General features: G+C 41.3%; 1 protein-coding gene across 2 annotated transcripts in view; it reads right to left on the bottom strand.

The window, feature by feature from the left end:
• The window catches only part of prkcab (protein kinase C, alpha, b), a 106054-nt gene that overhangs the window by 45003 nt on the left and 38162 nt on the right, over nucleotides 1–22889 (bottom strand). Inside the window, exon 1 of one of the 2 annotated variants that reach the window (XM_028600707.1) lies at nucleotides 12626–12657. The exons of the other annotated variant lie outside the window; for it this stretch is intronic. The gene's annotated coding sequence lies outside the window, so the exon portion shown is untranslated. Of the gene's footprint in view, nucleotides 1–12625; nucleotides 12658–22889 lie in introns of those variants that run through there. 2 annotated transcript variants of the gene reach the window in all.

Below are 22889 nucleotides of genomic sequence, written 5' to 3'. Positions count from 1 at the left end.
CTAGCTTAACAGGTGGGGGAATGTTCTTAACCCATTAAAAGAAAACTTAGTGCTTTAGTTTATCTAAAATAATATTAGAGATATATGGTTTTAATTCAACAAGTCATCAGAATCAAACAACAAAATAGCACCAATGGTTCACGCCCTCCACATAAGATTTTTGGATCTGATGCCACAATCATCAGGAAGACAACACATTGCATCGTATTTAAAAACACAACCGTTTTCTGATCTTACACTTCGATCGTTAGGTTTTAATTAGCTGTAGGGACAAAACCAATTGGTTTAGATTAATGAAAAGACAATGGTTTGGGTAAACATTACCACTTTATTAAGGTAAGGGGAGCTTAGTCGTCATGGTTAAAACAATAACCACATGGTTAAAGGTGCAAGTAGGTAAGACTAATAAAACTAACTTTCTGTCATATTTCCTGAAACTGACCCTATATCCAGTAGGCTCCGCCCTCATACGTACTTACGCTCAATTTTCATTTCCCTTCAGTACTACGTCTGGGTTCGCGGTATAGTCTTGGGTTTTCTCCAGCCAAATTGTTGGCGGTCCAATCAGGGAACAGAGGGAGTGGCTGAGAACAATGACGTTGAGGCTGTGCGCTAGAGTTGTGGCGGAGAAAGATGCGAGCGAAGCCATTCGGTACGTTGTGGCAACGCTGCCAAATATCCAGAGGTTAAAGCCTGAGCAAGAACAATCTTTGCTGAGTTTTGTTGGTGGCCATGATGTTATGGCCCTCCTCCCCACGGGGTTCGGGAAAAGTTTGATTTTCCAGCTCGCTCCTTTAGTGGTGAAGGAGTTGGCTAAGGCTAACGCTAGCGATGCTAATGCTAAATATAAGCCTCGATGGTCTCCACTCTTGTTAAACAAGCGCATGACATACGTCACAACCAAACGTTAGCGAATGGTTATGGCAGATCCAGAGTGGCTCTGGGCAGATCCAATAGTTTTAAACTTCAACAGAGTACCCGCCTTCAAGAAAGTTAACACTTGTCAATGGAGAGTGGCCAGACTCTCTGTACACACCTACAGCCTGTGGTGTAGTGTGATTTGCAAAAATCCACAGCTCCCTGTTGTTGATCAACCAATCAGTGCCGGGGGGGGTGTCTAACTGCGTGTCAATCACTGCTCATGCACACACATTCATTCTCCCTTGTGGGGGATTTAGCAGAAAAGGGGGAGGGACTGAGAAGTTGTTGATGTTCACATTTTTTGGCTAAGTCCTGGATCTTCGCAATCTTACCTACTGCACCTTTAAGGTCAGGGAATGTCCGTGGTCATGACTAAAAGAAACCCTTGTTGGCCCTAGGTAGGAAACAGTTGAAATGTGTCCAACGTTTTGTTGACCCATCCATCTACCCCGACCTCCTCCCTCTGCAGACTTTGTGGCTCCTCAATAACATTAGCTAACTTCCTCCTTTGCTCACGACTGAAATGGTTTTAGTGGGAAATTGAATACTGCTCTCAGTAAAATTGTCCTGGATGAATAGGAGTAAAACGATTTAAAATATTGAACCAATTACAGAAGAGATATGTATGTAACAAAGGTGTCTGTAGGTCTCAGCAATCCTTCAAAGGATCAGTGTCACTCCTGCTTTCTCTCTTATCAGGGACTACAAATATGTTAATTTAGCAACTAATTAACTATATATTAAAACATTGTGCAAAAACAAGACGAAGTTCAGCGAGCCTGTAGAGCTAAAAAGTAACGAGTTAAAAAGCTGACATAAATGTTCATTCTCCCCTTTCCTGTTTGCTGCTGACACTTCCATCTAAGTTCAACAGTGAATAATTACACGTTGTTTTACTGTACTTACACAATCTGATTTTCACATGAGGCAGTTTTATGAAGCAAGCTATTACCACTGCCATAAAAGTTTAAGAAAAAGGGAAAACAACAAAACTTTTCAGGTCATATATCACCTGCACTCCCCACAGTGCTTTGCAGCTGTTCCCATTTTACCCCCAGTTCCCTGGTGTGTTTATTAAAGCTTTGACTTGCAAGAGAATCGGACAACTGGCTGTTAACATAACTGCACGTAAATCACTGCGACATTGCCACAGAAACCAAGGAGGACAGGCCCCAGGTGGCCAGCTCTCTCTCTCAAACACACATGGAAACTATATTTAACCAATGCACGATATAAACACTGAAGACAAACCGTAACACAACACACAGTACTGTTTTCCATATTCTGTAGGCATCAGGAAACTAAAACAATAATAATATTATTTCTGTCACTCAAAGTCAAATGACCTGTTGATTTTGAGCAGAACTTAGAGCAACATACTGTACACTCTGCTATGACCAAACTAAACATACACTTGAAAAGCACTAAATCCCTTCTGCACTGAAAGCATCAGTAAGCTCCTGATACTTTACACATCCTTCAAATTACGATCAGCACCCACAGGATTCAATAATCATAATCTCTTTGATGAATCCTCCATCTTCTGTGATGATGAGCACAGCTTTACACGAGTGCTTATAGGAAGTGTGACATCAACAACAAAACAAACCCAGGAAATTGCAGGATCCACATCCAGCCAATGGAGTAAATACAGTAAGAGAGATAGATAACTCAAGCCAATGGCAGCATGGGACGTAATTACACACATGGTAATCCTCAGCAACCATCTGTCACAATAATGTGTTTGGAGGACGTATGGGATGTTGTTTGATTCATTTTGTGTGATCGTTATCGTCTTAAGTACAGCAGGAAGGATATACTCACTTTAATTAAAATGTCAACATATATCATATATTATTACTGTTAAATACCAACAATATGTTCCAGTGATGTGTTTGCACAGAAGAGTAGTAAATAAGAAATTAAAGATTTAATTATTTAAGTAGTTCTTCAGTGGGATTTTGAATGAGCCTTTTTGTTTTTTACTTCTGTTTCACTTTGACTCTTTATAATGTGGGAAGAGCACAACACTGAGTGTGTGAGCTGCCAATGACCTCAGTGGGTTTTGACAGAACATGAATGAAAAGAAACAGTGATAATATAAATGTTGTCTGGATAATATATGTTGTTTGTATAACAATAATAATTTCCCCCTGGGATTATTAAAGTATTTCTGATTCTGATTAATGCTCCAAGTAGAGGGTCCTCCCTATGTTCCCAGGGTCCATAAAGAGAACATAAAGCCCTTTGAAAGATCTCCTTAATGAGTTGGGGAACAAAGAACCCTGGGAGCATGGATACACTCCCCAAGTAACTTTGGGAGAGAAAGGTAGTTAGCCTAGCTTGCTAGCTTCCACTTTCTGAGTGGGATACCAAACGTGACAGGACCAAATGTTGAATGTTGTAAAGAGACAGACAGATTACATTGGTAACAGATCATAACCAATGCTATGTGAGCTTAAAAAAATGAGGGGGGCATTAACATTAGCATTATCAGGCTACACAGGGCTATTACGCATCCGGCTAGCAGCCCACCTAGCAACACTTACCCGCAAATGTTCCCTACTGCCATGGGAAACCCTCAGAGGCTAGCTACAGTAATATTTGATGCTCAAAACAAATTTGCCCAAAATATAAACATCTGCATAATAGTAATTTTCTTACAATTTATATTTCCTTACAAATAAAGTGAGGAGAATTTAAATTTCAGTTAAAGGTGTGTGTGTCATCTAAATATGCGAACGGATGATCTGGTGTCCTCTGTCCTTCTGCTACATGCCTCTGTGTGTGATGCTATGTGTCCTAAACTCTCTGACATTCAGGCTGTGTGTGTATGTGTGTGTGTGTGTGTGTGTGTGTGTGTGTGTGTGTGTGTGTGTGTGTGTGTGTGTGTGTGTGTGTGTGTGCGGATTATGTCAGATGCCATGTAGCTGGCAGAGAGACCACTTTGGCCCCTGATGCTTCTGTCCAGCGTCCAAACAGCACACGATTACCAATGTGCCACTTGATTGTGTGTGTGTGTGTGTGTGTGTGTGTGTGTGTGTGGATAAAAACGTGTGACCGTCACTATTTACGTCTCTGCAATTACATAAGCAACGCAGCTGCTCTTCATCTGTGTTTTTTCGTGCTGAATATGCAGCTTTCCTCCTGCCACTGGCCTTGTTTACAAATTCACTTGCTCCGTCCAACTGAAGGCCCTGACAGTATTTGTTGACTGAAAGCTTTCAGATCATTGAAGGGTTATGCAGCAAAAGGATTAGGCCAAAAGATCAACAGCTGGCCTGTCAGTGGGCTGGTAATCCACAAGTTGTCAGTGATATGGGAACATCCTCGTATGGCTTATCCATACGTACTACACTCTCATGATTAGACTGAGGGACATGTCACTGATGATATGAGATGTGTGGGTCTTAGATAAGGTCGACCTCTGACCTGCGGCTGTGCAATTCACTAGAATTAAACATATAAGCTTTAACTGCACTTTTAATCCTCCTGCATCAAGTGTGTCTGTTTCAGTACATGTGACCGCTCAATCAGTTACACTAAAAGTGCATACTTGTAAGGAAAACCAAACTGAAGATGGAGAAACACATTTTGGATAAAAGTAATTAGTGGCCTATTGTTGGAGGAGAAATTCTTCTGGTGAAGCTCAATGTGAAGACTTTATTAGTTAGATAATGATTGTCATTTGGAAGTTTTCCTGAGAGGTCTAGCTCTAAATCAAAACTGATTATGATGATTATTTATTATTTGCCTATACAAAATAAGTACTACACATTTGAGGTCCTGCAGCTTTCTCACAAACACTGCACAAAATAAGTTGTGTGCCACAAAATGACTTTCACTCATATTCATATTCACTATAGAAATGATCAGTGTTAGAAGAAAACATTCAGACCTTTTCCCTAAGTAAAATACCACGAGTAAAAGTCTTGCATTCAAATGTCTACTATTTGTGGGCATTTTTCACTAGCTTCTGATGTTTTATAGAGAGATAGTGAATTGATTAATTGAGAAAAGAGTCGTCAGATTTATCAATAATGAAAATAACGTGTTTTTCACAGATATTCTTTTGGCTTTTATTTGAAAATTAATAAATATGTGGCAAATATGTAATTTGCTGAGGAGAACACCTGTTTCTAAGCTGTACTTACTTTAACTAAACATCAATTATTGCAATGACATTACAAATCATAATCACAATATAGCCTACAGTATGAGAATATTATCAATTTGCCATTATAATGCAGCTCTGCTCAGACCTTTTAAGAGCTTAATGTTTATTATAATGAACTAAAATCCAGTATAGATGTTCCCATTTCCGATATGCACTCACAGTCTCGTTCGGCTGCACAACCCTCCAATGAGATGCATGAGGGGATAACCTGTGGTGACATTTAGATGATAGAAAATAATGAGGGCATAAGAATATAGTATAGAAATACTTATATTTACACATGACACATAATCCACCCACTCGCGAGACAAATGTCCAATTACACAGCCCTTGTGTGAATGCATGAATATTTCACACATCAGTTTTAATATGCTGTGGCTGAAATGATCGATCATTTGATAAGGCGCCTGCGCTGACTCGATTGTGTTCAAGACATTTAGAGAATATTAGAGGTCTGGGGGTTTTGGGCTGATCTATTCTTGTCAGGCTGGGCGTCTCAAGCAGGGCTGACTAATGATCCGACGGGCTCGGCCACGGCATGAGGGATCAGTGACAGCTTAATGAGGCCACAGGGCTTCTGTGCTTACAGAGTTAGAGGCAGGAGGGCGGTGTGGTGGAAGACACAGAGAGGAACAGGGAAGGAAAATGAGCAGAAAAGAGAGAAACCACATGAGAGGAAAAGGGTGTAAGAAATGAAAGCTATGAAGTGAGGGGAAAAAAAGGACCAAAAAAAAGAGAGATCAATTAGAGAGTAGGGAGCATGCAGTTAAAATTCATGTATGGTGTAAGGTAGGGTGACCATATTTTGATTTCCAAAAAAGAGGACACTCGGGCTGGCCTCGAGACAAATCCAGACAGTAGTGATTCTCAGAGGTTAATGAACATGCTTTATTATGCCTCAATTGTGCAAAAATAACTTCTGTAACAAAATAATAGCTCTCTTTTAAAATAAATAAATAATATGAAATAATGTTCTAAATATGACCTCTTCTGTGTTAGAAAATCCAGCTTCAACAAAATATCTCTTAATACCTTTTCAATGTAATAAGTGAAATAATAAAGACACTGAAACATATGTGCCAGCTTTGCACACGGTGCACTCCGCCTCCCACTTGTCCGGTCCCGACCGGGACGGTACGTGGGACATTTTTTTTGCAGTTCAACTGTGAAGCTGCACTAGTCTTGTTTTATGGTTGTAAGTGGACTGATGTTTATACTTGTGCGCTAGTGTGTGCGTCGAGACGGCGTGTGTGTGTGTGTGTGTGTGTGTGTGTGTGTGTGTGTGTGGGGAGTGGGTGATATAGAGCGGGGGAGAAGTGAGAGTGACAGCGAGCAAGTCCTACTGACTCTAGAGTCATAGTGAGAGAAGCAAAGTGTCTCCCCTGTGTTTTCTGACCACGGTGGGAAATCTTTAGCAGGAAACGCTTCGGCATTTTGTGTGTAATGCTGCTCCGCTGTCTGCCCTGGTCCCTGTCTGTCTGCTCTGGTCTCTGTCTGTCTGCCCTGGTCCCTGTGTATGTGCGCGTCGCAGAGCTGCCCACAAGGCAGCCTCTCGGGAATTACGTCACACAACAAAGTAGCCTACCGTAGTATTGTGTTGAGCAAAGTGCCAGTCAATTTAAGTACACGCTTAATGGTCCCATGAAAAACAGTGAAAACCGGACATTTTAATGAATTTATAAAACCCCCCCGGACGCCCCGGACAGTAAGTAAAAAGTGGACATGTCCGGGCAAAAGAGGACGTTTGGTCACCCTAGTGTAAGGTATCCCACTGATGTCCTCCCACTCCTGACACGGCTGGGATTCACTCTGTCTGTGTGTGTGTGTGTGTGTGTGTGTGTGTGTGTGTGTGTGTGTGTGTGTGTGTGTGTGTGTGTGTGTGTGTGTGTGTGTGTGTGTGTGTGTGTGTGTGTGTGTGTGTGTGTGTGTGTGTGGAGCATCCCTAACTGCTCGGTGTGTTATCAAAAAGTGAGTGAGAATGAGTCACTTCCAGTAACGGTTAGGAGGGGAGGTCCCTCCTGTCGTCGCTGCTGGAGATTGGAGCACGACTAGGTGCGACATAGGCCTGCATGAGCACGTTCACACCGGACAGAACAAGAGGAAAAAGGATTGACAGAGAGGGAAAATTAATGAATTTATGTATTTATTTTAAATTTCTTATTGGAAAAAAATAAATGAAAAGCTCACTCTTGGGTTGAACTGATCATCATTTTTGTCCACACTATGGCCATAGGTTTGCCATTAATTGCAGTATGTTTATTTTTTATATTACATTTTGTTGCAAAAGTTGATATGTAAAATCACATATGCATATTTCTTTTCCCAGACAATGTATCTTAACAGTTTTGGTGATCCTCTGACTTTTCCTCTAGCGCCACCATGAGGTTGACATTTGTGTGTTTGAGTAAATATCTATTAAATAACTACTGGATGGATTGGGAGAAACTTTAGCACAGGTACTGATTTAGCATCATCATCAGGTTACATTTTAAATGTGTCCAATACTTTGATTTATGACCAAATACCTGCAAAACATACAAACATTCCCATCAGCTGTACTTTGTGTTTAAGGCTAATAAGCCAATGTTAGCAGGGTAACATGATTATGAGGATGAAGATGGTAACCATGAAAAACATTATACCTGCCTAGCATCAGCATTATAGCATTGTCATTATGAGCATTATCAGTTATCATGTTCCTTATTACAGCCTCACAGAGCTGCTAGCATACTGTAGATGTGAAGCCTTTTCTAAGAAAGATAAAGAAGACTACCTCTGTATAATAAAAGTGGTATGTGCTGCATGGCAAAAAAATAAAAGCAACAAAGAGTTTCATTGAATGGATTACTAGACCAAAGCAAGTTTCAAGTCTCTGCAATCTCATCTCTGAACTGTATAGAAATGAATCCTAACCAGCGGCAGTCTGAAGAACGTCTAAGTTGGTATTTCTCTCAAGGAAACAACTCCAAATTAATTAGGAGACAGAAAGAGAAAGAGAGATGTGCCTGAACATGTTTCATCTTCTTGAATAATTTGTTCTCACGTTTTGTCGATGCCGTAGATGCCATCCCTAATTTCTGTCAAGGAAAAAAAAAAGAGCATAGTAGGACAGCACAGGTCATGTAAATGCGGTCGTCTCAGTTTTTTCTTTCTCTAAAATGGGGCAAGTCAGTAATTTTGCATTTGGCAGATGTGTCACTGTGCTGAGACTATAAAGTTGGACGCAGATTGTGGCTGTTCTCAGGCGAGAGTCTTGAGTCATATCAGAGGACCTTAAGCACACAAACACACACACACACACACACACACACACACACACACACACACACACACACACACACACACACACACACACACACACACACACACACACACACACACACACACATAAAGCCACCCAGGGGACTCAGCCATAGGCCTTGAGACATTTGTTTTCTCAAATAGAGCATTACGTAAGTGCTTGATGAGCCAAGCAGTAAGGACAGGAAGGAGGAAGGGTAAGGAAGGAAGACAGGAGAGGAGGAAAGACCTGTGAGGTGACATCCCCAGTGGAGCAGCACTAACTGGCTTTGTTAGATAGACAGAGGCAGACAGAGACCTCAGCATGGCATCTCACCCCTGGCGCCTCATGGAGAAAATTCGTTGCCCTTTTTCGGCTGTAGATAGCTGAACAACTCTGCTTTTCTATTTGTTGATGATACAGTGAGACTATCCTCACAGGAAAAATTGCAAAAGCATTGGTCATTCGTTCACCTGTGTTTACATTTGCTGGGCAAGGATTTTTTTGTGGTTGTAAGAATTATGATCTTTTATCGCTAATGAGCAAAGGCAGAAGTACTGTGAAGTGGGTATAGCACAGGAAAACGCCTGGGGATGGAGGATAAGATGGGCAATACATTACATCCCCTTTCCTACCAACAGTCAATATTGGTAACGTTTGACCGCGATGATCATGTTTTTTCTTTCCGAACCTTAAAGCAGCTCTTACCAACATTTAAAAATGATCATATCAAATTACAACCAATTACATGCAGTAAACATATCAAATAACCACATGTAACGTGAACTGTAATTATTTTGACCTTATCGCAAGTTCCTCATCAGCAGATTGAGTTTGCGTGGTTGCTATGGAACTGTAGATGTTAAAGTTAAAAGCTGCACAACAAGCATGTAAGTGGACCTTGAGTCGAGAGTCAAGAGAGAGTCAAGACTTAAATGTCAACTTTTCAGTCAACATACATGAGAAGTTCTAAAAGTGAGGATGAGGATGTTATATGGTCAAAAGCTCCTAAACAAGGGAGTAAGTGACCGTTGAGTTGAAATGTTCTGACTTATGGATGCAGCATGAAACAGGTTTTGTCTTGAGGGTTGTCAAACCCCCACCTTATGCATAGGCCGATGAGGTGGCGGGCTTTTTGAGAAAGCTGGACAGGATCCTGGATGCATGCAAAAGCTGGTGTGTTTATTACAAAACAATAAATCAAACTCAGAAAAAAGGGCACAAAACTGAAACCTTGGATATAAAAAAAAAACTAAATTAAAACTGAAGCAAAATAACTAACAGATAAACCTGCAACCCCACAGCAAGCTGCCAGTCCTTTCTATTTGCTCCTTCTTCTGAAAGCCCTTTTAACCTCTCAGCCTCACCAAATTAGACCCTACCACTTGCACACCTGAATATTTGCTGAACTAAACTAAAAGAGCAACCTTAACACTGTATCAGAAAATACCATTACATTTAGATAGAACAGTTACTGCTGCCATTACTATTTATACATATATGTGCGCCCACAACAAAAGGCACCCCAAATATTATAAAAATGTCATTCACTGCAGAACTACCTTACCTATTTTTCTACACCTTAGGAGTGCCCAGCCCCTCCCTGCTGAAAGGACCTAATCAGGCACACCTGTATGTACTCTCCTTGATTAAGCGGGTGAACAGCTGATCTACCACCACCTAGGGGTGCACCGATCCAATATTAAGATCAGATATCGGCCCCAATATTGACAAAATAGCTGCATTGGGTATTAACAGATCCACAGGATGATCCAGTTTTTTTTTTTTTTTTTTTCCTCCGTCGCACCACATCCTATATTATTCGTCAGCAGCATGTGTGTCGCATGTTGGAAGAGTATTCACTTTTTTGTTTTTACTGCTACATTTTATTTATTTAAATTTATTTTTGATTACATTCTATTTTTGATTTGAATGCACAATTGTTTTTTGAAACAAATAAATAAGAATTCAATATGTTACATCTATGTTATTGTGTCTTAGTTAGGACAGTAATGTTTAGTTAGGAAAGCCTGGTGCCTTTAGTCTCTTCCACATGGTGGAAGGAAGGTATAAGGTGGAAGGTATACAGTGTATTATTAATTCAACAACAGTATCGGATCAGTATCGGGTAACAACAAATACACAAAGCCCAGGCATCGGTATCGGGACTGAAAAAGTCGGATCGTTGCGTCCCTACCACCACCCACATCACAGGAAGAACCATAGCAAAAAATAGCCTACTATGAACCCATAAATCCACTAAACAGACCTATGTCAAATGATAAAGTATCAAATAAACTAAACTGTTAAACTATAACATTACACTGACATTAAGGATTAAGCAGACACAAAACATTGTTCATTTTGGGAACAGAGGTTAGTGAAAAGGGAGAAAGACAGCCTTTCACAAGGGTAAACTGTGGTATTTGATTTAAAAAGGAGTTGGTTAATTGGCTAGTGTTAGTTGTAGGGCTGCCACCTCTTAGTCGATTAGTCGACTAATCGGTCGTTTTGGTCTTAGTCGACTAAGATTTCTTTAGTCGATTAGTCATTTTTTATGCTTATTCCTCCTTAATTATTTATTTCAGGAAACTTCTGAGCACATTTATGGTAAACACAAAATTTAAAGTGGTGCTTTTGCAGGATTAATTGTGGAGAAACTCAGTTTCACAGATGATTAATTAACTACATTTATATTGTGTTTTCTAGTCTTAACCACCTCTCAAAGCGCACAGCTCTGTCGATTAAATCAACTAATTGATTAGTCGACAAAATCCTATAAGTGTTAGTCGACTAAGAATTTCTTTAGTCGAGGACAGCCCTAGTTAGTTGTGAATATTGCATGTAAACAAGCTTCACGTACTGTGTGTGTTTAAACACATATAGAGAAAAAAGAAGAAACCCATCTGCTGTCTATCTGGTATCTTTGCAGTTTGAGCCAAATGTCACACTTTGCTGTAAGACCTCTCAGCACCTGCAAGTGTGGGCATGCTGCGAAGGGTCAAGGTGAATGATGTATCAACGAGAAAAAGCCTTATTACAGTAAACAAGTCAACAGGTTGTGACTCACTTTCACAGGAGCAGAAGCTGCTACATGACACCTCTTCGCCATTTTTGAATATCAACACTCACAAGGCGAAAGGTGGATGTTGTTTCTGGACTGAAATGGAGCAAAAAACCTGCTACATGTCTTCCTCCCTCCCCTCCCCTCCCCTCCCTCCCCTTCTCTCCTGTGGTCCCTCCCTGGAGGTGACATTAATCACGAGCTGCCTCCGCCTCCAGTCTGAGGAATAGGTCAGCTCCCTGGCTGCTGTCTGCCCACAAACATGCACTGTTTACCAGCCTGTCTGCGGTTACACACACATACACAAGTGCAGGGGTATGTGCAGAGTTTAACACACACACACACACACACACACACACACACACACACACACACACACACACACACACACACACACACACACACACTTGGTACACTGTACTGTAGGCCTATAAATTATTCATAAAACTCTCATCTGATCAATTCAATTGCATTACTTGATTACCTTGAAGTGCTAAATAACACTATTCTTATGATTTGCATTTGCAGTCAAGCATTTTTTTTTTCATTTCTTATTTCAGATTGAGCTAATGTTTTGGTTTTTGATCTCTTATTGTAAATCTAGTTATGAGTTCACCAGGAAGAAACATCTTGTAGTTGCTTTTCGTCTTCTCTTTTAATTGCATACAACAATATCACTTTTGAAAAGTGTAACAACTGTCAAAAAAGCCATTTGGCAGCATGCGTGATACTGTGATAGTTACTATGCTAAATATAAGGCTGCAACTAACAATTATTTTCATTATCAATTCTGTCTGACCAACAGTCCAAAGGCATTACCCTGGTTTATCGAGAAATTAAGAAGAAGACGGGAGCCGAACAAAGTACAAGGCTCCCCGTTATGGTCGAAGCTGTGGGCAGAGCTGTCGGAACTCAGATTGGGACTATGAACACCATGAACCACAATATGGATACCATCTTGGAGAAACTCACGGCTTTGCAAAGGAAATTTGATCGATTTGGAGACCAGAGTGGACATTTTAGAGTAGACGTGTGAAATTAAATGCGGCTACTCGCCCTAAAACAAAACAAATCCAATCTTATCTTTCGGCTCCCTGAACCAGCACTGGCCTTGGCCGAGGCCGGTGTTGAACAACACCTTCCCTGGAAGCACTGCAGCGAGGCACACTCTTGCGCTCCTTACCCAACTCCCACAGACACCTGCTGATTGTTGGCTTGGACTGGGTCCTGTTCAAGGTGGACTCCATGGCAACCGGCTGTGTACCGCTATGACAATCTTGCGGACTGAGACAACAAGGGCCAGACGTAGTTTGACTACTCAGGCCTACACACACACAAACCCTTAGATATATACAGATATGCAATCACCCCCCACACCCTGTCCCTCGCCTTCGCAGCTTTGTACCCCCAGTCAGGCGGGCGGGTCTGTGACCAGCGCCGAGAATGGCTGCTGGACCAGATGGCTGCTTGCCTGTGCTGGATTACCTCCACCCCAACACTCCCCTCCCCATTGCGAGTCTTGTGTGCTCTTGTACTGGTTATGTGCTTATGTTGCTGAGGTGTTTTTTTCCTGTTCCCACACTGTACTCCTATCCGGGGCATAGTCTGGGAGTTGCCTTTTTCTCCTCCCCTCTCCTCATGTCATGCTGTATTTTTCTTCCTTAATACCCTGTCTTCCTGTCCTGTCTACCCCATTGTCATATTGTATGATTGTTTATGTATGGTCAGGTTGATGGCTAATTTCGCTGGTATTTGTGACTATGTGACAATAAAGGCTACTACTACTACTACTACAGACAGAAATCTTTAGCTTCTCTTCTATTTTCAGTGTGTGACTGTGTGTGTGTGTGTGTGTGTGTGTGTGTGTGTGTGTGTGTGTCTATTATTGAGAACTGTGTTTATGACAGAAAAACAAGTCTTGGGTCCCTGGTCTTTGCTGTTGCATATTATGTGACGACCATGAAAGCAACCTGTAGAAGTTGCAGGAAAGAAGTGATGAACTTGAAGAAAATATTTCAAATGAGGGCAAAGGGAAGGAAAAGAAAGAGGGAGGGGGAAATGATGTTAAGATAACATCATTTCAGAATTACAGATAGTTGACCTATTCATTCGAGCCATGGTGCAGCACAGTCTGTTTTCATTATCAGTAAATCAAACCTAAATCCACATTTAATCCTCTCATTTATTAGTGAGTCAGGCAACAAAATGAACCCTGATATCAATTTGGGATTTGTTAAATGCCAACGAGAAACAGCCATAGCAGTGGCATTCAAATAAGAATTGAACACATGATAATACTGGATCCACCTTCGTTATACATAATCTCCATGCTCTTAGAGGCATTGTTATGCACGTTAATCGTTGAGGACAAAACCCAATTTGAGCTTTATAAAATTACACTCAGCAGTGATGTGTTGTTTACACACAGTCATTGAGTCCTTTAATCAGGTTAGGCTCTGTGGTGCACTTCCTCACACTTCCAAACGGACCACTCCGAGTCTTTCACCTGCTGAGAGTGCAAGTTGTATGACTATTCATCTTCTGCACTTCACCTCTGTGGGGAGCAGGAACTTGCATCATCATTAGTCTGTCTGCAATAAACAACTGTTCATTCATTCAGCAATCACATCGATAGTTGAGTGCTTGTGTGTCTGCATGATTAAAGACAGCATCTCAGACGACAAAAGATTCTGTTGATCTGAGATGGATAAAGATCAAGCAATCCAACACCTTTCATTCAGGTAAGTGGACTCGTTTATCTGGCGGAAGGAGCGCAGACTGGCTAGGTTCCCGGGCGGATCAATTATTGATTAACAATGCAAACGCTCCAATTGGTACCAGCCACTTACAAAGTTTTAAAAAAAGTGCAATCCAAAGAAACAAGCTCAAACAAAGGAACAAAGGAAGTTCAATTTAAAAGAGATCAAACTAGGTTAGTGTGAGGAGCACAGTGGGTCACAATAACACAGCATGTCGGCCCAGGAGATGTAAACATGTCAGGGAGGCTAAACTCCTCGAGAGTCCACCTCTCTGAGCAGCTCCTCTCTTCAGTAACACTGCAGTCACACACACTGGCTCAGACTGACATTTCTGGGGCAGCTATCTGTTGTGAAAGTGAATGTACCTGACTGAGAGATCCACCTCAAAACACAAACAAGATTCTGACTAAAGTTGAAAAGACTTGAAAAGAAATGTAACAAAGTGTTCACAATTATTGATAATGTACAATAGTTTTGTCTTTACTGTATTTATTTGAAAGCCAGCATTCTTTTTGTACTAAATATATTCTAATAGAGCTGAACGATAAACAAGAAATGTATCCATCCATTTTGCAAATGTCAGGTACCAGGTCATGGTGAAACCGGTTAGCCCTCCACAGTAACCTCTTCCAGTTGCCCCAGGGGGATCCTGAGGCATCACATGATCTTTTGGTCATACTGCCCACTTTCACACTGTAGGAATGTTCTGATCTATTTTTTTGTTAAATATACAGACTATAGTGAATCTAACTCAATCGGTTGAAATGTCTCAGTTTTAGTGTCAGAGACAGGAGCACACACCAATCGGCGCAGCAGGAGGTGAACACACATGCAGGACTTGGAGGACACACCAACACTGGCAACAACGGTACAACTTACACATGGATACCTCCCCTTTTCTCCTCCATCTTCCCTGCAGGCAGAAAGCCCTCTAGCTCTCAGACTTCCTTCCTTGCTCTACTCTAGGTCCATGCGAGAAAAATGTTCCCCGCTTCTATTCTCCCATTTTCCCATCTCTGCTTGACCTCGATGTGTTAATTCTTGCATTCCATTACCATACATTCCTCTGACCACCCACCCTCATTATCTACTCCTCCTCCAACTTTTTGTGCTTCTTTTAAAGACCAGGACCTCAGGTGCTGCAGCTCTCTGTTCTTTTCCCTCAGAAGAAGATTCACTAAATTCCTCCTAATTTAATAAAGCTTTGATAGGAGCTCAGCGCCCACACTCTTATTCCCATACTGCTTCTGGCTTGATGCCTCAATTTCTCTTTGCCAAGCCTTCACCCTGGTTCTCGTTGTCTTTACCCACCCTTACATTTCTCTCTTTTTCTGCAAGCCTTTTCTTTGTAGACAGACTCCCTCAGAAGATGTCAGTACGTTTCACCCCACTTCGACTGCCCCTTATTAAAAGGAGAAAATTAATTCTCATCCACACATGATCTACTCCCATCAATACAATTTCACAGGAAAGTTGGACACAATTGACACGCTGGGCGTCTTGATAAGCAAGGTGAATGGTTCCATCTGTGCTGAGATAATATCAATGTTTATCCTTAAGATGATCAGGCCTTACAATAAAAATATGTTGACTATAAGATGATCGGACCTTAATTACCATCCTTAACAAAGTTATTGGTCACACTAGGTTGGAAAATCTCAACACTGTTTTCCCGAATTAGTCGACTTTACTAGAAATTTGCGCGGAAACCCGTTGCCTTAAACCGTTTAAGTTTTTACAAAAGGTGAAACCTAACAGGTCAAGTTGTATTACAGTTTTTCTCAGCTGCTTTGACACATTTACTGAAACAAACTTACAATTACACTTCCTCACCTGTCACCTGTTTGCATTAAATTGTGAGGAAATTGAATTGTTCCCCATCGAGCCTAAGTCTATTCATCTGAAAACTTTTACAGCGAAACCACATACTTATTATGTATCTAATATATATACGTGACAGATTATTGTGATTGTTGGTTGCTCTATTTTGCATGTAGGGATTTACACAATGTATATTTGCATTTGAAAATAATATGATTCAACAGCAAATGAATGCAAACTATTGTGTCGTGCAAGGCTTACTCAATGCATTTTGTGCCAAAGCAATGACAAATGACTATAGTCATGTGAACAACTGACCTAATGTTCACACATCAAATTTACATTAGCAGTTACTTTTGTTGAAATATAATAAATATGAAGCATAAGGGTCTATTTATCAAAACTATAGAAAAAAATAATTCTTATAAATATGTTTTTTCCCTTATAACAGTATAGATTTATGTACAATGTCTTCAAAACATGAGTTCCTGTATAACAGAAAGGATAACAACACATTGATTGTAATTTCCAACATGCACTGCATGGATCTGAGTGCCCATACTCTTCCTCACTGGCCAGACCCCATCAGTCCCAACCCGGGTCTCGGTCATGGTACAACAATAAATGTAAATAAACATGAACACTAAATCAACCATACAAAACTAAAACCCACGTAACATAAATGCACACCCAAAACAGTAACAGAACATTTTTAAAACACACTTTAAATAAGACAGAAACCGTTTAGAACATATATTTTTTCCCATGAGCCTTTGCACTGCTTCAGCGCAGAACAGTTCAAATGACCCGCCCCTCCCATACAGAAACTTAAAGCTTTAGTGTGTAACTTTTTTAATGAACGTCAGTCACATTCAAAAATGTGTCCCAAATGAGTTGCTACAAAGCTAATTAAGAGTATCAGCTCCACACAACTCTCTCTGTATTTCTCAGCATGGCTATGTTCAGAAGATTGCGTCGTCCGGCGACTTTCGCGCGCAGAAAATCGAGCGAAGATAATTACCTCTTCTGAAGAGTCCATCATGATTTTTTAATCCTCCTGTCCTCCTTAGCTGCTACTGCATTGAGGAAGGGTGGGGGTGCGTGCCCGATCAAGTAAGGCTTGTATCATGTGGACCCGCCGACAGTGTTGTTATCATTACTTAGAATTACTCATGGGGGCGGCAGAAACTACGCACTATGGCTTTAACATCTTTAGTTATCGCTGCTTAATATGATCTGTTCACTGCATACTCAAGCTGATTATTACAAACAACTAATGTGATTTAGTAATGAATATGGGTTTTAACAAAACGTGAAAGAATAAGTAGTGACCACTAAAAAGTTTAATTAGCCTACAACTAAATCTGGGTTTGCAGTGTAAGGCTAATAAGAGGGCCAACTGTGCTGAGGAACTGTTTCATCAGCTCTTTAACCTAAACAAGATTTAAAACCAAGTCCCGTGTGTAACATACCGGCTGTATGCGCTGAAATGAGCCTGCGGATTCGCAATGTCCACTGATATTATGTCGCCTTTTGCTGCGCTCATTATTTTTCACAATTTCTTAACTTTATTAAAACTGGAAACGTCCGACTCGACTGAAAAATCTGACTCTCTTGTAAATCTCCCCTATCGCTCATTTCCCGCTGTTCCTGCAGGTCTTTGGGGTTTATTTAGGCAAAAGGTTTCTGTCTTTGTCAGTCTGGGAGTGGATTTTAATGAGCTGCACTGTTAATAAGCAAAAGGAAGGTCATCATGCATGCTGGGGAGCAATATACAGTAGATATGAACACACATGCAATGGTCTTACATAATCACATTACAGTACTAAACAGGTTTTCTTCAGGAAAGTATACAGAGGAGGGTGGAGGAGACAGTTGGTGTTGTTTTATGCAGCTGAACTGAAGTATGTTGGTACAGGGAAAACAAAGGTTTGCTTTAGAGTAACAGTGCAGCTTCACCATGTAATCAAACTAATCTCAAAGCAAAGTACAAGAGTTCCACTGGTCGACAGACAAATTCCCTGGTACAATACTATAATTCAGCTATCAAAGCTAAACATTCCCTGTGGAGTTTTGTTTGTTTGAAGACTAACAAAGTTTCCGTGCATTCATTCGGTTTGCATAGTGTGTATCTCTGAGCTCAGTATGTACATATGTGTCCGCAACATGCTAAAGCTTTGTTAATACAACGTAGGCAACGGCCATAACAACATGCATAACGTGGGATTAATTAACAACTTTGATAATTAATGATAATTGAAGTCTTTTATGAAGCATAAATATATCACTGTAAATGGGATATCTTTTGGGTTTTGGATTGTTAATCTCTCTGACAAAACAGACAATTTGTAGACTTTGGGTAATTGACGATGGGCACTCTTTAATAGACCTAACAATTAACTGATTATTTAGAAAAAGAAGTTATCAACAGATTTATCTATAGTGAATATTAGTATTGGTGGAAGTCCTTCAAGCATTTCTACCTAAAGGTGAGTGTTGTAGCTGAGTAAAGGCACATTGCTGGTTTATTGGCCCACTGGCTCAAACCTTTTAAAATGTGCCCCACCCGCTGCTGTGCTGTAACAGAGGCAGGCATTTGCAGGCGTCAGCAGGTGGCTGCGCTACAGTACCCATTCCCGACTGTGCGTGTTTTTGTAAGGTGGCCATTTTTCACACGAGTCGAGGAGAAGCGTGCGAGTGAGAGCCGACAGTGTTTTCCTTCTCTGTGCGGCGCAGCCTGGGGACAGTCATACAAACAGTGTTCGTCACACTTCAGCATTTAGACGTGCTGCATTTAGGCAACGTGTGATGTTTGTTTTCATTTGCACACCCATATCAATAGCAGCAAAAAGAGACTGTCTGACACCAGGTGTATTATATCTCCGTGCACTCACTCAAGCATAGGAAGAGGTGTAAACATGGCAGGGATAACAGCAATAACAATTTACTGTAGGAGATGAGTTTAACATGCTTCCTGTTTAATTAGGTATGTGCAACTTGTCTGAGTACACTCCTTTTTACACGCTGTTCTCAGACAAAACCAGACAGTGTGATGATAAAAAAAAACTAGCATGCACTCCACTCGTATTCTGACATTCCCCATTCCTGTCTCCTGCCTAGAGACAGCAGGTGGAAACCACAGTGTCCCCAACAAGACCTAACATTCATCAACACACTGGCTTATGTAACCAGGCATGGGACCAATAACTGCAGATTGCAATTTGATATCTGTGATTAAATCAGCAGCTTATATAATTACTCATATTTTCCAGCTGTTGAACCATCTGATACTTTCAGGCTAATTGATTTCTGATGATTAAAGAATGGGTTATTTATGCACTTCATATCTCATGAATATTACCGAGTTCACATAAACTAGTATAGGCTAACCAATACTGTATAACTAAAAATAAAATTTTCCTTTTAATCCAAATCTCTACATTTTGAACCAGATGGAGCAAATAATCCTGTAAATTTGAACTAAAATTCCATTCCATTACGACATACAAAATCATCGCAAATTATTTTTGTGTCTCTCTCTTTCGTGAATTTCAATAAATTAGTTTTTGACTATTTTTGCAACGGCCGCAGTAACAGTGGCAATTAACTACTGTATTTTGGGGTTTAAGAGTAATTTAGAATAAAATACGAATTAATCTTCTGTTAAATATTTAGATCAGGGGTAATGATGAAGAAATTATGAACAAACAATGAACTTTATGAACTTCTGGAAGTTTGGCATGCTCTATAGCAGGTAAGTCTCTAAGTGCATTACTGTATTAGGTAAACTATCCTTGATACAAAAACTAATAAGGTGCTAATCTGTTACATTTACATGTATTCATTTGGCGGACACTTTTATCCAAAGCAATGTACAAAATTATGTACAATCTTCATCTAACTTTATATCATCGTGAACTGATTTATTTACTAAGAGCTTGCCACTGCGGTACAATAAGTTGCTAGAAAACCTAAACGCCATCCCCAAAGTAAACACTGTTTAGAAAGTAAAACTAAATCTGCTCTGAGCCTGACGCTGCGGATCCACTGTTGCGACAAGACTGACGGTACAGATCCATTTGTCCGTGCGACGCTTCTGTCGCGCCGCGCTCCACACTAATGGGTGACGTCAAGCGACTTCAATGTGCACGCAAAGCATTCCAGGAAGGCGGCGCTACATTTGAGAAAATGTTGCCGATGCCCAGCTTTATGCAAATGAATCCGTTAAACGCGGCGCGACTATCCAGTAGAAGTGTTGACATTCTCGAGTAGCCAGACCCACCTCACGCGTTCGTCCAATCAGCTGCTGGTCAGGGGCGTGGAGCATCAACAATGGATGTATGACGTCGCGACACCACGTGTCACGGTACAGATCCATTTGTCCGTGCAACGCCTCTGTCGTGCCGCGCTCCACTCTATTCCTATGGGTGACGTCAAGCGACTTCAACGTGCACGCAAAGCATTCCGGGAAGGCGGTGCTACATTTGAGAAAATGTATGCAAATTAATCCGTTGAACGCGACGCAACTATCCAGTAGAAGTAGAGCACAGAGGAGACGGGGAGAACGTGGGATCCTTTTTCTGCTAGACGTTGCAAAAATGCTGTAAATTGAGTCTCCCCTGTGCTCTACTTCTATTGGATAGTCGCGTCACGTTCAACAGATTCATTTGCATAAATATGGGCATCGGCCAGCTTTTTGATGGGCACCATTTTTTCAAATGCAGTGCCGCCTTCCCGGGATGCTTTGCGGACGCATTAAAGTCGCTTGACATCACCCATAGTGGAGCGCGGCGCGACAGAAATGTGGCGCGGCCAGGTGGATCTGCACGGTGACAGTATAAACAGCATCCTCTGACTTTTGAGCAGCAGTCTAACCAATGGTAGTAAAGTAAAAAAGAAAAATGTAGTCACGTCATTTCTCTCATTGAGAGCAATCTGTGTGAAATGACCAGAGGCTGTCAGTGTGGGACATCTGCTCAGCCTAAAGTAATGTTGCTTACTACTTGACAGACAGATTGTGATTTGTGACTGAAGAGCAGCCTCATGTTCGTAGCCACTCAGTGTGGCGGCCTTACATAATCATAACGTCTGTAATCTAAAGACCAATTTGTTCCTCTTGGTTAACGACAAACAGATGACCTCTCTGACTTACATATTGTGCAGAGTTATCATCAAGTTAATTCATCACCCCTGCCTGCTCTTGTGGCTGTACTCTGGAGCGCGTGTTGATGCGCCGAGCGAGGTTTGACTCTAAACTGTAATCAGCTCTCTGTACACTTCCGCGTTAACATGTGGAGAGATTTGACATTGTGTAAGCCGCTGGAGCAGACGTGTTAGCTAGCTCTCCCAGCCGTTGCTGGAGGGAGGGACTGCATGGCAGGCTAACAGGGCACTTTGCTAACCTGGACTGATATCTGAGCACAGGAACTGAGTTTGAGAGTGAAGTTTTTTAGTCGAGCAAAGACAAATTGTAGAGAAATAAGTATAATAATAAGAGAAATAAGAGGACAAATGTCCCCCGAACTGCACTGATGCCCAGTAACTGCATCAGAACAGATGCAGCAACCTTTGAAGATATAAAAAACAAAGAAACATTCAGTTGTCATAGCTGCCAACAGCAGCACCCTGAGAAGGAAGGAACAAGGGATTTTCCATGTTTAAGTACACCACCTGTCAATGTGATGCAGAAAGATGTAGAAACTCAAGTCTTTTTGATGCTCCGGCTCTCTCTCTCTCGCTCACTCTCTCTTTCTATAAAGGTTGACAGAAGGCAGATGACAGGTGTCACTAAGTGTAGCCAGGCATGCTAGTGTTGTTCCTTTTTTTAGTTTTGGGTTGTTGTTTTCTTTACTTGCCTGGCACAGACACTGAGGACACCTCCAAATGCACCTGAGGCACATCTCCTAATCAGGGGAGAGGTGTGTGTGTGTGTGTGTGTGTGTGTGTGTGTGTGTCTCTCTGTCTGCGTGTGTGTGCGTCTTTGTCTGCGTCTCTGTGCCCGTCTCTGTGCATGTGCGTCTCTGTCTCTGTGAGTGTGTGTCTCTCTGCCTGTGTCTGTGCGTGTGCGTCTCTGTCTGTGTCTCTGTGCCTGTCTCTGTGCGTGTGTCTCTGTCTGTAAAGGACCTAGATGTCTACATTGTGACAACCGGTACCGTGCATCAGGCAATAATAATAATAATAATACATTTTAAAATTCTCGGGACTCAAGGACACCGATAGGCCTACTCCAGCCAGCCATCTTTGTTTGCACATACAACAATATGAACTCCTCTGAGACTGATTGTGTGCTCACATCCATGTCATCATCACAAATTTAATATTCAGTGTCCAAGAACTTAGTCAGAATTCTTCACATCTTTTCAGAGTAAATACCACATCTAGAAATAAACCACAACCTGTGTCATCATAAAAGTAGCCTAATTATAGGCTACTTTTGCAAAGACGCATATAAATGTTTTTGCTAATCTACAAAGGTTTTGGGTAGGTCTCCACCAGTGTCATACCCTATGGCTACGAAAGGAGATCTTTGATTGGCTGTGTGTCCCCTGTCTTACAGTGCAGCACAGATAAATAAGTCATTTTGTCTCTAATATAGGGAGACAAATATTACGTTAACCTAAATCAGTGCCTCTCATACAGTCTAACCTTCTGAAAAGTTGTATTTATTGCAGAATCGCATTATTAGATTATAGAATTCTCCCACAGAGAAAGTGCCATTATCCTTTCAGCACACACAGCCATATGCACAGCTGGCTAGTTAAAGTCACTCGCGCGCGCTCTCACACACAGACACCCCTATCCTGACACACACGGACACAGTTAACTCATCCACAAGCACATATAATCAGTTTTGGGAGAACGGCTGGG

This window comes from Perca flavescens, chromosome 15, assembly GCF_004354835.1.
Source record: "Perca flavescens isolate YP-PL-M2 chromosome 15, PFLA_1.0, whole genome shotgun sequence".
NCBI lineage: Eukaryota > Metazoa > Chordata > Actinopteri > Perciformes > Percidae > Perca > Perca flavescens.
Note: the sequence above shows the minus strand (reverse complement) of the source record. Positions and strands in the feature narration are given on the sequence as shown.